Raw genomic sequence first — 18,135 nt, forward strand, 5'->3', positions numbered from 1 at the left:
CTGGCGTACAGCTCCTGGCTCACCAATTCACTCTGCAGCCGGCCACCCTGTGCCCTGCACCAAAGATCCAACTGTGCCCTAAGGGTCCCCCACCCCTTGCGACCTCGACACTCCAATGGGTCCCCCAGAATTCACCTTTAAACTTACCTGTGCAATGCTTTTCCAAGTGGCCCCTCGCAGTGGCCCTGCACCAGCTCCAGAGACCTTTTCCCACTGCCCCCGAAGGAACCAGGAGCCGCCTAAACGTCTCCAGCTGGTACATTGTGCCCACAAGTGCCTTAAGCAACCTGCAAAAGAAGAACTTGGTAAGCCAACTGTGTGATTTTATATGCATTTTTAAATGTTATCCTCCATTGACTCCTATGGTGCGTATATACGCACAAAAATACTATTTTAATTAAACTTCAAAAATTCATATCTCAAAAAGTACCTAACCAATTCTGATGATCTTGTTCTTAAAATTTTCATAAAAATCTGAAGTACTGGTCTCCAGTTATTCATTTGAGTATGCAAGTTGCAAGATTGATGCTGTGAGTACAATTGCTTGCACCCCCGCACAGTGTGCCTAGCTTTGCACACTACCTACAGGGCCAGCCTCCTACACAGTCACTTGGTGGGGAATATGCTTCCTCTGTGAGGCTGCCCCCTCCCACTTACTAGTCATTGAAAGGACTGTTTCCCTTGTTGCTGGTATTGCCAGCCAGGTTGGGGTAATGGTGTTTGGCTGTTGCCCTGGAATGACTGGTGGGAGGTTCCTGTTTGGAAGTCGCCTCTTCCCGAGGGCCTGCATGATGTGACTGCCCCCCTTCAAAGCCCTCATCTGAACTGCAAAGCCCCCATGGATTTTGCTGTCTTGTTATCTTTTTTGAGCTAGCTTAATGTGTCATTAACCATGCTCTCAAACAACTGTTCCCCACTGAAAGGAGTATTTAGAATGGTCACATGTACCTCCGACTTGAACCCAGATATTTAAAGCCATGAGTGGCAGCATAGGGTAACTCCTATCATTATTTGGTGGCCTGAGATTCCCACCACGTCCAATGCTGATTTCAGGCTAGTGTTGGTGATGGTTTTTTTTCCCTCTTCAGTCAGATATGCAGCTGTCTTCTTGTACTGATATGGAAGGTGTTTCATCAGTTCAGCCATCATCTCCCAGTGTTGGTAGGCATGTCTATTTAAGGAAGCATTGGAATTAGCAATGCACCATTGATTTGCTGCACTGGGTTCAAATTTCCCGCCCATGAGTTCCATCGTCTTACTCTCCTTGTCAGTGGGTGGCCCAGATGTTGAGGGAATGTTGGCCCTTTTCCGTGCTGCCAAGGTAATGATCGCGTAAATCAGCACTTTGCCCTTGATGTATGCAGGGTCTTTTGAAGAGTGCTTGTACTTCTACTCCGCCCTTGCAGCCACGGCTCTACAAGTAGTGGGTTCTTTGAAGGCCTGCCTTCGTTGATCAATAGCACAGGGAGAAACTGGTTTCTGGCTTGAAACGGTAGGAGGGTCTCCATTAGAAAGCAAGATTGTGGTCTGTCTTCTTCCAGCTGCACACCATATTTAACTGCAGCCTTTTTTAGGACTTGAATGTACATGCCTATGTCAATCTGGCTGCTACCCAGTTTCCCTGGCAGGTAGGTGGCTGAAACAGAGCTCATACTGGATTTCGCTTAGATAGCAATCTCTTGAGGTATCAGGGAGATGCTCTGAATTCTGCATCCTGCCTGGTGATTCACATAGCCCATTACCACCCTGTTGTCTGTTCGCATCTGGACATCATGATTTACTAAATGTGGCGCTAATTCTATAAGTGCGAGATGGACAGTTTTTAATTTTCTGCAGTTCAAGGGGTTCACTGACTGAAGAGGAGACCATTTTCCCTGAGCTGTTATACTCTCCAAAGTAGCACCACAACCCTCTTTGCTGGCATCTGTTGTGACTACTTTCGATGGCATTACAAGGAAAGAGCTGCCTCGTCTTAAGTTCTCTGGGACACTTAAAGTAAAAGTCTGTGACGTCAGATCTCAGTGACCCAACAAGAGGTTTATCTTGAAGTCTTAGCCACTGTCCCACTGGAGGTGATGGTGTGGCCAATAAAGTCATAGTCTGGATCATGAACTTGTGGTTTCTGTACTAAGACAAGCACACCTTTCCCCTCACTAGTTCTGAAGTGTCCCAATGAAATACAAGTCTTGGGTAGGAATGAGGCATGATTTCTTCTGGCTTACTCACTCTACCCTGAAAGGATGGACCAAATGCCCTTCTTGTCCAACAAAAAACAAAAAAAATCTTCCTCTAGCTAATTTGGCAAGGGACAAACACTTTCTGTCTTCAGGAATCCCCTCCAGCAGAGATCAAACAATTTAAATCCTGAAAAAACTATTTTCATTAATAGCACATTGCCTTTTGTGATGCCTCCGCCTTTCAGCATCTGAGCCGTATCAGTTTTGTTGTTGCTATGGAGGAACCAGCCGTAAATGCAGCTGCACTCAGGGCACCATATAAAATGTCCGATAAAAGATGCACATGCTGCTCCATTAGCACAAGCGTCTGTGTCAAATCAGCACCCTTTCCCATGAGATCTGCCAATAATTGAAAATCTTTTACTAGCAATTAGATGGTGTAGGAGGAATGTTCTGCTGCTCTAATAGAAAACTGGTAGGTGCATATGTGCGTTTCACAACCATACTGACACTCTTATCTACAGGATCCAGCATACTCGCCTCTTATGAGATTATGGTACCCAGAGACGCAAGACTCACTATCAGCGAGTCCACCTTCACCACTGATGAAAACTCCTCCCCAAACTTTTGTACAGTATATCTGTGGGACAGGAACCTTGGAAAAGAAGTCTTGTCATTCTCCTCCCACTCATTCCCCATTATTGTTTTGATAGATGGATGAAAGGGCAAGATAGCCGGTTCGTTTTTAGAAGTCCTCTGTCTTAACTGGTTGTTTCTGCTCTAGAAATGACAAATTGAGTCTTATGTAATGCATGATCTCTTTCAGCTCTGGGCCTTGCACCAATCTACCACTTTATTTCTTCATCAATCAGTACTTATATAGCACGGCTTATCTGTGAGGGTATGCAGGCGCTGGTTTACTGGGTTCATTCGGAGAACCAGGTCTTGAGGTTCTTTCTGAAGTCAGTCAGTAAAGGCGCTGTTTGGAAGTCCACGTCAGACAATGCCGCCTTTCGTTTGTTTCAGGACTTGACAGCAGGATGGGAAAAGGAGCAGCTTCCGCTGTGGCCTCAGTGGATGTGCGATGTCTGAGCAAGGGCGAGGAATGCAGAGCGAAGTATTCTGGATGGTTTGTGGAAGTTCAGGCGGTGGTTCATTTATGCTGGTCCTTGGTCAGAGGGTTTTGTAGATGTATCTGTGGTTTCATTTGGCATCTTTTCTGGATGAGGAGCCAGTGGAGGGTCCTCAGGTGTTGGGTGTGGTCCATTTGGGCCAGTTGAAGATCAATCTGGCCGCTGAATTCTGTGTCGTTTGGAGCCCTCTCGTGAGTTTGGTGGTGGTTACTGCATACAGTGTGTTGCCGTAGTCCAGTTGGCTGGTGATCAGGGCTTGCATGACTGTTTTTTTTGTGCTTATGGGGTGCAGTTTTCAGATTCTTCGGAGCATGTAGAGTGTATGTAAGCAGGCAGAGAAGACTACGTTGATCTGTCGTTTCTGGGCGAGTTTGCTGTCCATGATAATGCCGAGGTTGCGTGCATGGTCTTTTCGTGTTGGGGTGAGTCCAAGTTCACCAGGCCACCAGGTGACGTTCCAGAGGGAGGCACAGTTGCCAAAGAGGAGCATTTCGGTCTTGTCTTTGTTGAGCTTCAGACAGCCGTCATTTATCTAGGCTGCAACGTTCTTTATGCAGTTGTGGAAGTTGGTCTTGGTGGTCATGTAGGTGGTGAAGAGGGTGGGGTTGAGGGATGAGCCTTGAGGGACTCCACAGATGGCTATTGTGGATTCCGAGGTATAGGGTCGTATAGGGTCGTTGGCGGATTTTCTGTGAGCATCCTGTGAGGAATGGTGCGAGCCATCCGAGGACGTCTCCTTGGATCACGATCTGGTGCAGTCTCTTGATGAGCATGTGGTGGGATATGGTGTTGAACGCTGCAGAGAGGTCGAGGAGGATCAGGGTCATTGATTCTCCTCTGCCAAACAGGGTGTGGATGTCATCCGTGGCAGCAATCAGGGTGGTCTTGGTACTGTGGCTGGCCTGGAAACCGGATTGGGAGGGGTCTACCAGGAGCAGTGAGATTTGTTTTTTTTTTTAATATGAACATCTATATTGATTTTATTGCTGTAACATCTTAATAACGGGCCACATTTGCACCACTGATATGTCACCATTGCATTATTCCAGACTGGCTTTGACAGAACATTCTCTTAACACATTGTACTCTCCAGGGAATTCCATATTTAGCTGCCAATGTCGTGCTCAAGAGACTACTCATTCTTAGATGTCACAAAACCCTCCCCATGTACCCCACACTTTATTATACTTGGCTGGGCACCCTCGCATCTCATAGACTAGCTTCTCCTGCTGAGCACACCAGCCCACCCCCGCCTTCACCGAGTAAGTGTTGTTGCTGCCTCCAAACTTCATTTGGCAGCTATGTCACGCTTTGCTACCAGGAATGCTGTCCCCAGGAAGGCACGGTCTGCCCTACTAACCCCTACTTTTGAGTGTCCTTGAGGGAGACAGAACATAGTCTCTCTCTCTCTCAAGGACACTCAAAAGTATTGGCAATGGGGCCATCTCCACCTCCACAGCCAGGACTCTGGAAAGTTCAGCGGTCACCGCTCGCCAGTAGGCCTCTATGCATGGGCAGACCCACACCATGTGGTAAAAGTATGCACTGAGTCATAAACAACGAGGGCAGGCAGAGTGGGGTTGAAGACCTGCCTTTTGCATTCTATCAGGGGTAAGGTATGCAGCATGCAAGTAATATGCTTGTACCAAACGGAGGCGGGAGGCTGTGGTCAGGCTCCTTGTGTCCATCTAGGTGTCGCACCAGTCCTCTTCCTCCATCTGCCCCAGCCAACCTTCCCATCACTCTCTGAGACTTGTGAGCAGTTTCGTTGTGCTGGTGATCAGGGTACGATATATTTGGGACACCCTGCCCTTGCCCAAACCACCCATCAGGACCTTCACCTCTACTGGGCTAAACTCAGGGAGGACCGTGCCAGCCTGGACGTGGGCACCCAGGTTTATATGGAACTGGGTCTTTGAGAGAGAGTACTGCTGTTTGTCGTTTCTGAAAGGACAGCATGTGAGAGACCACCCAGACATCCCTCAGAAGCGAAATGCCTATGCTATCCCATTTATGGCACCCCTCCAAAGTGGAGACTTCATGGAGCCATGTTCCCCCCCCCGCCACAGTGGTGTCTGCTGGGTGAGGTTTGCCCACCACCCTGTTTTCCGCTGCGCTGCCCTCCACCCTGTAAGTACCACCCTCACCACTTCAGGAATCTCTGTGGGGAAGGGGCACCATACAGTAGCTCTAGGAGCTTGGAGAAACCCATGGTCGTAAGTTTGAGCTGGTACGCCGGGTCTGACCTCTGCCTCCCAACTGGTCATTAAGTACCATCAGTTGTGTGGCTAGATAATAAAAGTATAAGTTGGACATTCCCCTTCATGGATGCCGAGCTGACAGTTGTGAAGTGCAAGTCATGGCCGGGAGTTATACCACAGAAATTGTCCGCCACTGAGTATATTTCTTTAAACTATCGCTTGGCAAGCTGAAAGGGAAAGTTCTGGAGAAGGAAAAGAAAGTGGCGTAGGATCATCATCTTAAATAAGGCTACTCTCCCCAGGACACTAAGGGGCAGGGTCTGCCATCTCTTATGGTCGTCCTTAATCTTCTGGGTGAGCAGTGTGATGTTAAGGGACCATGCTAGCTCGGGCTATAGGGCACCGGTGATACCCATGTATCAGAAGCTATTGCGCTGAATAGGGATATTGTCCTGCCAATCATAGCAGTCCCTTACGGGATGTAACGGGACCAGTACAGATTTGCCAGGATTAGGCCCGAGGCCTCGGAGAATAGCTTCATTAGTTGTAGACACAAGGGTCCACTACTGGCTGGATTGGCCAAGTAGAGGAGTACATTGTCTGTGTACAAGGCAATGCGGTCTTCTCTTCCGGCGGGCCAAGCCCATCTGCCAACTAGCAGGTCTTCTCTTATGATTTTCGCTAGCAGTTCGATCGCTAAGGCAAAGAGAAGTGGGGGTAACTGACATCCCTGGCGGGTTCCACGCCTGATGCAGGAAGGGGTCCGAAACTACTCCATTCACCCGTACTTGGGCAGTTGGGTTGGAGTAAAGGAGCTGCACCAGTATCCAATATCTAGGAACAATCCCTGCTTTTATGAGAGCACCTGGAAGAGATATGACAAATTAACCTTATTGAATGCCTTTTTGAAGTTTATAAGGAGCATCACCAAGCGTGGGGGCAGAGAATGGCGGTAGGCCAGAGCCGCATGGAGCCGCTGGAGGCAGTACCGGGTGCTTCTAGTTGGTATGAATCTGCATCGATCAGGGTAGATTAGGGAGGGTAGCACCCTCTCTGGCCTAGTGGGCAGTATTGTGGAGAGAATTTTTATTTCCGTATTGAGGAGCGAGATAGGGCGGTAGGCAGAGCAATACACTGAGGGTGGGTGGGACTTCGGAATCACTACAGTCACAACTGGGTCAAAGGGGAAGTTTCCTGCCCGCTCAGCTTCGGCATACAGGTTTAACAAGTGTGGGGCTAAAAGATCCCCACACTTGCGTAGAGCACTGCCAGGAAACCGACGGGGCCCAGCGTCTTGGCCAGGTCTAGCACTGCGATAGCCTCCCTGATTTCCTCCAGTGTCATGGATTCATCAAGGTTCTTTTTTTCTGCGCCAGAGATTCGGGGGAGGGACAAGTCACGTAGCAGTAGGGCCTCCTGTTCCGACTGGGTTGGCGGTCACTCCGTATAAAGCCCAGCATAGTAAGTGGCAAAGCCCTAGTCATCAATGATTTCGGGGACAATTCTATCAGCTAGGGGTCGGGACACCAGCCAGTGCAGCAGTTTATCGTTCTTGTCTTCCCTCCCATATATTAAGGCGGTAGAGGCGCGCCACATGTGCTTTGCAGATTCAAGGGTAAGATTACAGATTTCTTCCCTAATTAACCCCAGTTGTCTGGTAGTGGTTGCATGGTTGGTGGGGAGAGCTGCATTTCTAGATGTAATGCCTGGGCCTCAAGTCTCGCCACCTGCTGGTTCTTCACGCACTCTCACATCCTGAGAAGATGTCTAGCGTGCCCTTGAAGGGTGGCCTTGCAAGCAGCCCATAGTGTGCCTGACATCTGCACTGAGCCAACATTGTGTGTGAAGGAGTATGTGAGTTCCTTTCTCAGGGCCTGGACATAGGCGCCATCTGGAGGTACCAAGCGTTCAACAGGGGGCGCTGCGTCTCATCAGGGTCGCCTAAAGGCACAAGAAGCAGTGCATGATCAGAGATCCCATAGGAGTATCTGTGTGTCTGCAACCCGGAGGACATCTGGAGCTGGCATGAAAAGGAGGTCTATTCTCGCATGTGTATGATGCACTGCCGACGTGTGCGTATATTGCAGCATTCTGGGGTGCTATACCCGCCACATGTTGCAAAGGCCCAGACCATCGGCCCAGCGGTGCAGCTGCTTGGCTCGGATGCTCTGACTCACTGGCGGTGTACTAGTAGCATCAGCCTCCGGGTTTATGACCGCATTGAAGTCACACTCCCAGGAGTGTTAAACCTGGGGAAAGTTGCACTATAACCTCTTGGAGGGTCTCTAGGAACTGTTCTAGTGCGCCGGAGGGGGGGCATACACATTCAGAAGGTTAACTGGTTGGCCGTTCAGTGTTCCAGACATGGTCAAATATCGATCCCGCTGGTCTAGTTTAGTTGCAGTCGTCACCATCGGCAGCAAGCAATAGTTTTGCTACTCCCCTAGAGCGTCTTGAAAAGCCTGCATGGTATACCCTGTTGTATCCGCCTCGTAAAAGCATGGGGCGTCAAGTGCCCAGCAGGTGTGCTTCTTGGAGCAACAATATAGAAGGAGCAAAGCAACGAACGGCGCCAAAAAACGATGACCGTTTAATCTTATCTAGGAGTCTGTTGGCATTCCAAGAAAGGACTGTTTCAAGGAGCCCAGGAGTGTGCAGGGGAAGTCTTCGATTGCATTTAGGACTTCATATGTGTCAAGATTCCCAAGGGAATAGGCCTGCAGGTAAGAAGCCCCTCTAGAAGGGTTGTGTGCAAAAAAGTAGGTCTAAAGTTATGACGTGACCATCTGAAAGAAAAGTGTTAATACATAGGAAACACAACTGTAACTTGCTCTCAAAACTTACTGCAAATACTTCCTCAAACCCCCCCAACTGCTCCCCACCCCATACGGGCAACATAATGCTCCTCGGTGAGCCAGTCCCAGGCAGTCTCTGGGGAGTCAAAGAAGGATTTCCCATCCAACAGGACCTTGAGGCGTGCAGCGAACATCAGCATATAGGACATCCACATCACTCTTAAGTTTATGTTTAACCACTTCGTACGAGCAGCATTTATTTTGCACCACACACTTGTAATCTGGAAAAAATAGAATTTTATGGTATATCCATAGGAGATCAGGTTGCGCTCTCGCTTCTCTGAGGATGACATCTCGATCTTTAAAATTAAGAAACCTGGCAATTATTGGCCTCCTTTGCCCCCTGGCCGAGGCCTAGGCAGGAGTGCTCTGTGGGTCCGCTCAAGTGTGAACCAGGAGGACAGCTTTTGCTCTGGCAACCAGGTTCGAAGCCATTGTTCCAGAAACTCGGCGGGCTGGGCCTTCCCTGCCCCTTCTGAGAGTCCTACGAAGCGTAGGTTATTGCGTCTGAAGCTATATTCTGCATCTTCGGCTCTGTTGTGGAGCTCACCTGTATGGGTCAGCAGCTGGACAACTTTAGATTTAAGATCAGTAACCTCGTCCTCCACTGTTGAGACATTGTCTTCTACCTCTTTGATGCGGCCTACTGCTGTACGCAGGTCCTGTCGCAGCAGGCCCACATCTTCACGCACCTCACCAATCTTACTCTTGACGGCTTGTTGCGAGGATTGAATAGCCTGCAGGATGGTGTCTAGCCCCTCTATTGCAGAGATCCCGAGTGCCAAGGCAACAGCCCCCTGAGGGTTCGGCTGAATGGTGAACTGATCAATACACTGTTGGGACACGAGTGGCTGTCTGCTGAGTCTGTCTTTCCCCATGACAAGGCTGGATGGACTCGGGTGTTGCAGGTTCTAGTGCGACATCCCTCTGCCACCGCGCCTTCGGTGTGGCATCCACCACTGACTACTCAAGGCTTCTTGAGGGGGGAAGAGGATTGGCGGGGCACGATCGTATCGGATGGGTTCTGGGCACGGGACACCAGAGGGGTTCGGAGCAATCAAAGTGCGTCCGCCATCTTGACGCCCGAAGCCACACCCCCAACCTTCCCTTTTTATGCATGTTACAGGCCTCCAAATATCATAAAAACGTTATTAGACCTGCAGGTCGAGTAACTTAAATAATCTACTCAATCTAACTGTATTGTACTTGACCTGTAAATGGGTCTCAAATGGTGTGATTCTAGACTAAGACAGAGTCGCCATTCTCACATATGATTGCAGATTCAAATATGTAAGCTCAGAATTGCTGCAGTACAAAAAAAACTGTTTTGTTTAAGTACGCTAAAGTTTGCTGCATGCATCACAAGAAACTAGCCCACATATAGGGAACCATTGACCTATTAGTTTTACTGATAAAACTATATAGTGTATTAGCAATCTGTGAAAATTGGGTTTCAGAAAACATATCCTTTGCACATCAACACCTAAAGTAATCAGATTTGTTTTCATCCTATTAAAAATAATCATCACACAGAAATACTAAACAATGGGCTTTCACAACTACTGAAAATTATTTTGAAATGTTTGTACAGTTGACTTAGTCATTAAAAAGTTGTGTTAGGAACAACCCTATATCCTTTTATTTTACACTCTAAACAGCAGGTCACACAGTTCACCTTACAAAGTCCAGGAACTCTGCATTCAGAAGGAAAATAAATTGTAAGACAAGCTGACTTTTGACCTCCGTCTGTGAACACATAGCAAATGTGACATAACAATAAGATTTAAAGGCATCTTTTATTGCCCCTCCACTTTCTGACTGAACAGAACACCTGTTCTTTGTCAACTTGCCAGAAGGGGCGAGTAAGTCCTAAAAATGTATCAACCTGATCAATTATGACTCTCCATAGCAAGGGGTCGAGTAGATTTTTTTAGCCCTGTGTAAGGCACCCCTAAGGTAGGCCCTAGGAGCAAGGTGCAGTGTATGTTAAAGGTGGGACTTGTACTGATGTGTTTTACATGTCCTAACAGTAAAATACTCCCAAAAGTGGTTTTCACTGTTGCAAGGCCTCTCTCTCTCTCTCTCTCATATGTTAATATGGGGTCTGCCTTTAAATATCCTTAAAGTGCAGTTTCCCTTTGGAGGCAGACAGAGATGTGGAGTTTGGGGTCTCTGAACTCACAATTTAACAATACATCTTTTGGTAAGTTGCTTTTTAAATTGTCGGTTTGAAAATGCCACTTTTAGAAATTGGACATTTTCTTGCTTAAACCATTCTGTGACTCTGCCTGCTTGTGTATTCCCGGTCTGGGTCAGACTGACAGTTAGGCTGTTTGTGACTCCCCTCTAGACAGTGACACAAAGGGAGTTGTGTTGTAGCCTGCATATCCCGATGAGCCATCTGGGCTAGAGTGGAGGGAGGACTGGTCACTTACACCTGAATGGGCTGTGCCTGTCTTTACACAATGCAGTCTCCAGCCCCCTGGTGTGTCTGGGGCCAGGACTGGGCAAGGCAGGATCTTGTGAACAACAGAGACTTTCCTTTGAAGTCTGCCTACTTCAAAGGCAGAAAGGGGTATAAGTAGTGGACCCAAAACCCCAGGGGCCATATGTACGAACACATTTTCCCATAGACACAGAATGGGAAAAACTGCTTGCTACATCTGGCCCCAGATTTTTTGATTTTGCTTCTGTAATCAAGAGGAACCTCTTCCAAGGAGAAGAGCTGAGGAGAGGTGCTGCCCCTGCCTGTGACTGTGCTGTCAGGCTATCCTGCAGTTGCTGCTTCTGCCTGTGAAAGGGGACAATGACTGGACTTTGTGGTATATTCCTGCTTGTGAAGAATCTCCAAGGGCTTGGACTGAGCTTGCCTCCTGTTTTGAAGTCTCAGGGCCATCAAAGACTTCCTCTGCTGCTCTGCCGAGACTCCTGCCCTGCCAATGGTGCCCTATCCAGTCCCTAGGCCCATGAAAGGTGAAGCTGGTAGAACGAGGATGGAAATCCACACACAGGAAGCCGTGCGGGGAAAAGTGTGACGCACCATCTGCAATGCGGCAGAAAAACGACACACCACGCGCCTGATTTCAATGCATCGCAGATGGAGAAATGATGCAACACCTCCTTGCGGCTACTAAAAACAATGCAAACCTCACACAGCGCAGTTTTCCATCAAGGTGCGCCCAATTTTCTCACGCATCATTGCTTGGTGCCAGTCACAGTGAACCTGCGCGGATCCTAGGTGCCCTGTCCAGAAACCGACGCATTGCTCTCTTTTGGGGAAGAAAAATGATACATCACCTACCCAACCGGAGAAGAAATGACACACAGCCTCACTTGCGAGTAAGGAATCGACGCATTGCTGACTTTTTCCCATGCACGCTCACCCGTGCTGCTTTATTTTTGATGCAAACCAGGTACTACGTGTAAAATCAACATTTCCATTGTTTTCTACGGAGTAGGACTCTTTACTTTGAAAATTCATATCTTGACTTGTGTATGTTGGATTTATGTTGTTTTGGTCTTGCTTGATTTAGATAAATATTGCCTATTTTTCTGAACTGGTATGGTGTCCATTTTGTGGCATTTTCACTGTATTACTGTGTATGTTTGTAGGAGGCTGGCATCTTTGTAGTGAGTAACTAAGGTACTTACACCTTATACCAGTTCCAGTTATCCCATATTAGTGAAATGTAGTCAGTGTCTAGAAGCCAGGCTCTCTAGGGGTAGTGTGGATGAGCAGCCAAGGCCTAACTAGCAGACATGCAAAGCTCATTCAATACCACTGTAGTAACACAGTATTCACACATGAACAAAAATACTCAATGTTTCAAAAATAAAGGTACTTTATTTTGGTGACACAAATGCCAAAAATACCATAGAGACTATACTCCCTTAGCAGGTAAGTAATAAACAAGTTATATACACTAGTATGCAGAAATAGCTGTAAAAACAGTGCAAATAGTGAAAATCACAACAGTTAGAAATGGGCCTGGGGGGACACAAACCATATACAAAGAAAGTGGAATGCGAATGTTGGTTTCCCACCTAGGCAAGTGTAGATGGGCGCTGGGAGTATTAGAAAACAACAAAGCTAAGTAATAGAACCCACCCCGGAGCCCAGGAAAGCAGGAGTAAATCACAGTAACTTTCCTAGAACACACAAGAACATGTGATAGAAGATTATGCAAGAACCAGAAGAGACTGCAGGACACCAATGATGGATTCCTGGACCGGAAGAGCTGTGGAAGAAGGGGACCAAACCCAAGAAGCACTGAAGAGTCCAGGGAAAACAGGAGCCCCTGCTAACTCAGATGAAGGTGCAAAAGAAGAACTACCGGTGAAGAACAACAGTCAGAACTGCACCCGAGAAGACAGAGGCAGGTTACTAGTTGGTGCAGATGATGTTCCACACCGGATGGATGATTGCAGTCTGGTTTGTGTCGCTGAATTCCGCCAATAAGCCTTGGCACACGCAAAGCTCACAGTTACCGGAAAATGGTGCTGCCCAGGACCAGGAGGGACCTGGCGGACTCTACCCAGGAGGTGGAGTCAGAAGGGGTTCTCAGCAACTAAGAGAACCCTCAGAAGACCAGGCAGCGTGCACAGGAGTCCCACAGCACGGGGACAAGGAAGGTGCAAAAGGAGGCCCATGCAGCACTACACAAAGGGATCCCACACCACTGGAGAGCCACACAGGAGGCTGTGCATCATAGGAAGGAGTGCTGGAGTCCGGAGCCGCACTGTGCACAAAGAACTTCGTGGAAGGATACCAACAAGCCTTGACAACTGCAAAACATACGGTGCCCAGGTGTACTGTCTTGCGTGGGGAAGCAAGCTCTTACCTCCACCAAAGTTGGACAGCTGGACTTCCAGACCGTCGGAACCACAGCAGTCCACCACCTGTGTTGCTGGATCCACATACTTCGGCGGGAGAGGGGACCCAAGCCAGCGGTCGTTGCAGCAGAGGGGTGCCTGCTGAAGCAGGGAAGCAACTCCTTCAATCAAGGGAGATTCCTTTGTTCTTCTGGTGCAGGCAGAAATAGGCAAGTCCTCGGAGGATGCACGACCTGGAAACATTTGCAGTTGCTGGCAGGAGCTGAAGTTACAATGTTGCTGAAGTAGTCTTTGCTTCTTTGTTGCAGTTTGTAGAGTTCCTGGAGGTTCCAGGTGCAATTTTCTAGGTAGAAGGTGAAGTAAAGCAAGTCTTGCAATCCGAATCTGAAGAACCACCCAAAAGAGAGACCCTAAATAGCCCTGAAAGGGGGATTGGTCACCTAACCAGGTAAGCACCTATCAGGGGAGGGCTCTGACGTTACCTGCTGGCACTGGCCATTCAGATGCTGGCAGAGTGCCCCATCACCTTGGAATCCAAGATAGCAAAACCCAGGGACACTCTGGAGGAGCTCTGGGCACCACCCCTGGGGTTGTGACGGACAGGGGAGTGGTCACTCCCCTTTCCTTTGTCCAGTTTCACGCCAGAGCAGGGACTAGGGGTCCGTGATCCAGTGAAGACTGGATTATGCAAGGAGGGGACGATCTGTGCCCTTAAAAGCATTTCCTGAGGCTCTGAGAGGCTCCCCCTCCCATGCCTGTAACACGTATTTCAAAAGGGAGAGGGTGTAACACCCCTCTCCGAAAGGAAATGGTTTGTTCTGCCTTCCTGGGCTCGAGCAACAGGAGGGCAGAAACCTGTCTGTGAGGTGGCAGCAGCTGGCGCTGCCTGGAAAACCTCAGAAGGCTGTAATGGCAGTACTGGGGGTCCTCAAAGGAGCCCCCAGAGTGCATGGAATCATACAACCAATGCTTGAAAAAGCCTTGGGGTATGATTCCAACATGTTTGATACCAAACATGGCCATATTCGGAGTTACCATTGTGAAGCTGTGCATAGGTAGTGACCTATGTACAGTGCATGTGTAAAATGGCATCCGGCACTCACAAGTCCAGGAAAATGGTCCTGGACGATGTGGGGGCACCTCTGCCAGTGCAGGGGTGCCCTCACACACAGGTACTCTGCACCCAGCCTTCAGGGTTGGAAGGCCTGGTATATGGGTGACTTATAAGTGACCCGGTGCAGTGTAAATGGCAGTGAAAGGGTGCATGCACCATTTCACACATGCTGCAATGGCAGTCCTGTAGAAGCCTTTGCCTGGGCTCCCTATGGGTGGCAAAAGAAATGCTACAGCCCATAGGGATCCCCTGGAACCCCAATGCCCTGGGTACCTAAGTACCACATACTAGGGACTAATAAGGGGGCACCAGTATGCCAATTATGAGTGGAATACTGTGTTAGCAGTATCCAACAACCAAATGTAAAAGGGAGACATCATAAGCACTGGGGTCCTGGTTAGCAGGATCCCAGTGACACAGTCAAACACACTGACAAACAGGCCAAAAATTGGGGTAACCATGCTAGAAAGAGACTACTTTCTCACAAAGCCTACTATCACATACAGCAGCACACAATTCTATTTTCTGATGATTTTGCATGACCACACTAATGTGGGCTCTCTATCACTCCACCATTTTTGTGTACCTCCAGATCCCCAGTCAGTAAATTAGCCAGTACTCTGACATGCCATGTCAAAAATACTTGCCAAAAACAGACCCAGGTCCCTCACGATCTGTCTGTTCAACGTATTTCGCTTCAGTATATCTTGCAGGTTGCAAATGCCAGACAAAGACACACAGCTAAGTTACCTATGGATTTCTTTACTTCCTTTGGCTCAGTGAATGTTTAAATAAGTTTTAACCAGTGGGCAAAATGTATGTTGTCAAAGCTTTGTCCTGATTGTAGCGTCTTCCCCAGCCCTGGAGCATGCAAATAGATTACACCTCACACTAGAGCTGTGGCTGAACATGTTTTTATTCTCCAACATCCAGTCACACTCCATTATGTTGTATTTCCGAGAACCACACCCTGACACCCCCCCGCATATCATGTGGTTCCTGTTCAGAGTCCGCCCAGAACTATAAGGGTCCTAGCACGCATAGCACCAATATGCTGCACTGATCATTGTCTGTGACCTGTAGCAGGACAGATCTGAAAAACTGGTAGGTCTCTTATCTTGCAAACTGAAGCAGGGTCCAAGGAAGCTATCTGCTTCACAGCACTGAAATAGCTGTCAAGTCTGATGAGTTTGACACTCCATAGAAGGTGGGGGGCGGGGGGAGAGGGGGTGGTTCAATGCACGAAGGTGCCTTGTTCACCACAGACACTTATATCATTGCCGTCTGTGTGGTTCAAAAGTGGGTGTGGACTACGGCTCATGTCACCATCAAGAACAGTTGGATGTCAGTAATACAATCCTACCAGTTATGAAGTGGTAAATATGCCACTTGCTGGAACAAAATACAGGAACTATAATAAATACAACAAAGTGGTGCACTGGACAAGTTCTTGTTACTGTCGCGTAGTTTTACTAACTACCCAAGCCAGTGACTCATTAACCAGCATCCTAAGTAGAGACTAAGGCTATTCTTTAAAAAAAAATAGCTGAAGATGTGGAAAACGCACAGTATGTACACCCACGGCAACACTGTAACAGGTGTTCAGTAAAGCAAACGTTCTTGAATAAAACAAACATATTCCCATATTGGGTAGCTATTTAAACCAGAATGGACCATGCGGATACCAGTTTAACATTTTATCGAATGAAAAAATACTACTCGCAGCCTTGCATGGTGAATGGCTAACAAATGGAAGAACGCGTCTCAAATACTCCCTATTTGCACAAATGGCATCGACACAGAGGGCCAGGCTTGTGCCTAGGAAAGTAGGCTGCCAAATAATACTTTGCAATACCACCAGCAATAAAGTTTTAGCCAAGAACATGGTGTCCAGAGAAGGCGCCTTATTACATCTCGGTTAGCGCTCAAGCTGTTTTAGTTAGCTGCAACTCTCGCTTAAGAAGATCGGCATCGGCCATATTGGGTGTAGTAAGTAATAAAATTGCATACCCCTTCCCATGGCTGCCCTGCGCGCATGCTCAGCATTTTTTTATTTTTGCAGTTTTGTATAGCGCAATTTCGACTCGAAGGTATGAGAGCGCTTTACATGAATACTTGTTACACTACACGTTTGTTGGGGTTTGGGGGACATTAAGTGATTGGCCCAGACTCACGGGAAGCTGAACCGACGGCTAGACTCAAACTCCAAAGACGGCAGCTCTTGCCCGCACCCTCTCCCAATAGTTGTTGAAGGAGCGGATACTCCCTTTTAGCCAAGAAGCGAAGCCGCCTTCTCTCACTGTGGTCTGTTGCTGCGCTGGACACCGACGGGTTCAGACTACAGAGGGGAAACACAAGAAGTTCTTCCCCGTTTTTGCATTAAAACGTCCACCCCGTAGCCTTTGGTACACTCCAATTATGGCTGCTTCTATTGGCTGCAGCTGCAAAAGGCTCAGGCTTGCGAGACTGCCTGTGATTGGCTGGGTGTGTGTGTAACCCCCCCCCCCCCCCCCCAAATAGCTCGAGATAGCCTTTGAGTGTCGGGCGCGAAGTATTACCCCCCCCCCCAAAAAAAAAAAAAAGTAGCCCGAGACAGCCTGTGATTGGCTGAAAGCATAGCCTATAATAACTGCCGGAGGGGGGTGGGGGGGCACAATCAGTTAGGCACTGGCATCTGGACAGTGGTTGGCGAGGCCTCATTTAGTCAGTGGTCTGCGAGTCCTGGCTGGAGTGTATAGTTGGGAGTGGGACAATACCTGGTTGGTAACAGGTCTGGGAGGTGAAATCTGGTAGGGGCTGAGGCCCTTCTCAGGGGCCAGCAGGGGCTGGTGGATCATGTGTTCTTAGGTCTGACTTGTGGTTCCCAAGGTTTGACTGGTCATTCCTGAGATTTGTCCTGGTGAATCTACAGATTAGTCATGTGAGTTACGAATGTCTGACTGGTGGATATTGGCATCTATTTGGGTGGCAGCTGAGATCCTTCTAAGGAAAACCTGTGGTCAAGTTGGTGTGTGTTGGGGTGAAAAATGAGGCCAACTAGTGGGAGATGCGGCCTGGCAGATAGGTGGCAGTCTGGATGACTGGTGAGACTGGCTGGGGTGTCCTGAGAATGGTTTGTTGGTAGCCGCTGACGTTCTAGTGGGACTTCTTGTCCTTCGTGTAGGAAGCTGGCTTTTTATGTAGAGGTACCACTGTAAGGACACACTATGCAAAAAGTCTGCAAAACTCTTATTGGTTTACAGGGCTCATAAGCTCAAGTGCTTGTGGTTGTGTGGTTGAGCAGTTAAGGCTTATCAGACAGAAGTGTTAAGTATTTGTTGCCACCCGCCCCCAGTGCTAACCTTTTTTTTTTTCACTGTTTGGGATAGTTCATTCTTAGGCCTCGATAACTTTTTTTCGTGTGTAACCTAGCCACGTTAAATTGCCTCCATTTTTTTCCAACGTCCTTGGGATTCTAAATGTACGTGGATTTCCCTGAAGGGGGACCAAGAAATTAGCCAAAATATAACAAAATGTAATTTTTGGGGGGAAAACGGGAGAAAAAAGTGCTGTTGAAGAAAGTGTCTATTTTTTTCTCCTGCAAATGGCATTAACAAAAGATTTGCAGTGCTAAAATCACCATCTTTCCAGCTTTCACGAGATTGCCCATGTTGCCTGTTTTTGGTGCTTTCAACCTTCTAGTTCGTGGTGGAAATGGGTGTGAAACTCATGGTGAATCCTGGAAAGGTATATATGTGTGAATACTAGATAAACTTCTGAATTAAAAAAGGGGTAATTTGTGTAGATTCTTCAAGGTTTTCCCAAAGAAACTGAGGATCTAAC

The 18,135-nt window shown here is 48.0% G+C and overlaps 1 protein-coding gene across 1 annotated transcript in view; it reads right to left on the reverse strand.

Annotated features, from left to right (window-relative positions):
• LOC138286979 (zinc finger protein 850-like) overlaps positions 1-16,734 on the reverse strand; it is a 444,405-nt gene extending 427,671 nt beyond the window's left edge. Inside the window, exon 1 of the mRNA XM_069227343.1 lies at positions 16,488-16,734. The gene's annotated coding sequence lies outside the window, so the exon portion shown is untranslated. The remainder of the gene's footprint in view (positions 1-16,487) is intronic.
• Positions 16,735-18,135: the final 1,401 nt, after the last annotated feature.

Source organism: Pleurodeles waltl, chromosome 4_1, assembly GCF_031143425.1.
Source record: "Pleurodeles waltl isolate 20211129_DDA chromosome 4_1, aPleWal1.hap1.20221129, whole genome shotgun sequence".
In the NCBI taxonomy this organism is placed as follows: Eukaryota; Metazoa; Chordata; class Amphibia; order Caudata; family Salamandridae; genus Pleurodeles; species Pleurodeles waltl.